Source organism: Oncorhynchus clarkii, chromosome 1 (genome assembly GCF_045791955.1).
Source record: "Oncorhynchus clarkii lewisi isolate Uvic-CL-2024 chromosome 1, UVic_Ocla_1.0, whole genome shotgun sequence".
NCBI classification, from domain to species: Eukaryota; Metazoa; Chordata; class Actinopteri; order Salmoniformes; family Salmonidae; genus Oncorhynchus; species Oncorhynchus clarkii.
In genome coordinates, this window is record NC_092147.1 from 74,046,253 (window position 1) to 74,048,179 (window position 1,927).

The following is a 1,927-nucleotide window of genomic DNA, read 5'->3' on the forward strand; positions in this document are numbered from 1 at the left end:
CCACTGTATCTTTCTCATGTCTGGTATTGTGTGAGAAATACTTGTGTATTCATTCTGCTATTAACATACTGACTGGCTTAGCCTCAGGAGGCAAACATTTATACATAGAACTTGAGGTATTCGTGTAAAGACACTGTATGCATGACTGTATTCTGTTTATCCCCGTGAGTGCTTTCTGGGAGTGTGTGTTGCTCCCCCCCCCCCCCCCCCCCCTTCTTTGTTCATTCACCCTGACAGACTCGGACTGAGTTGCACAATAGAAACAAGCATTTTATACTTAAAGCACCACATTGACATTTTAGACCGCTGTTCCTGCTTGACAGACAGCTGTGCTAATACCCCAGCCTCTTTAACCAACAAAACACTTTAGAATTGTTTGAATATCTGGCAACCTGACATAACAGTGGTGTCAGTAGATGGGAGACATACAGTACACATGATTATGTCTGATCCTGACAAGACATGCCAACATAAGCTGTGAAAATGTATGGTTTCAGTGCAATGTCAAGATGGACAGTATGTCTATGGAAGGGATTGCCCAGAGTTCCAAGTGTTATTTATTTTCATAGCTCATTGTGAATATGTTTGAATTTCAGGTAGACATGAGTGAGCTCTACTCTGAATTTCGATTTGACTATCAGAAGCGATGGTTGCGGTTTACTTTTAAGTGTATAAAATGTGAATACATGTGTGTGGGGGGGGGGGTATTTCCCAGAGGCTAATTGGATTGTTAATTTCTCTCCGGTCAGTCTAAATGTAAATCCGGCTATAATTTCTCTATACTATGGATCAGTCTCCCAATCTGCCTGTCTTCCTGTGTTCATGTCTCTGCCACCTCTCTCTGTGGTTTTCATTTGGCCAGAATGACCACCAGGTGGCATGAGCACTGAAGTACTGACCATCTGTGCCTCAATATAGTGGTGAACAGGTGGAGACACTCCATTGTTGACACTGGAATAATTGCTCAGTGTATTTCTCGTACGCGCCTGTGCACACGCATGCAGGAGTCTCCTCGTCAGTGGTGCTGCCTGACATTTCTCCCACAGGCTCTTATAATGCTATGCTAGCTTTGGAGTGATTAAAACCACTCACGAAACGCCAACTTTGGAGTGATTAAAACCACCCCACTCCTGAAACGCCAAATTAAGAAGATATACACCTACACAGAAGTATACACTCTGGGAACCAGTGAAAAATATACTGTTTCATCACAACCATCACCACACACACACACACTTGGGGCTCCTCTTTAATTTTGCACCTTAAATAATTGACTGGCACAGCAGAAAGAGCCACTAGCCTATCTGTATTCCTAAGTGTGTGTGACCTGCATTGTAATGGGTGGCTTTCGTGTCTTCAGACCAGCCAGATGACTAATAGAGTGCTAGGTAGCTATCTGAGCCAGACTGGGGTTGTTTCATGTCTTCAGACCAGCCAGATGACTAATAGAGGGCTAGGTAGCTATCTGAGCCAGGCTGGGGGTGTTTCATGTCTTCAGACCAGCCAGATGACTAATAGAGGGCTAGGTAGCTATCTGAGCCAGGCTGGGGTTGTTTCATGTCTTCAGACCAGCCAGATGACTAATAGAGGGCTAGGTAGCTAGCTATCTGAGCCAGGCTGGGGTTGTTTCATGTCTTCAGACCAGCCAGATGACTAATAGAGGGCTAGGTAGCTATCTGAGCCAGGCTGGGGTTGTTTCTATTTTTCTATGTCCCACCTTAATTCATTGGAGAAGAAGAGGGATGTTAGGGTGTGTGTGCGCTCGAGCGTACACGTGCATGATAGTGTTGATGAGAGATGGACGACCCATGGTCTGTCACCCATGCTCTAACTGATCCCAATGGAGTGTCTTGGTTCAGCCAAAGCAGATTACCTGTGGGATTGAAAACGCGTACAGTTTCAATGCATAGTAAAACAGGGAATGCTT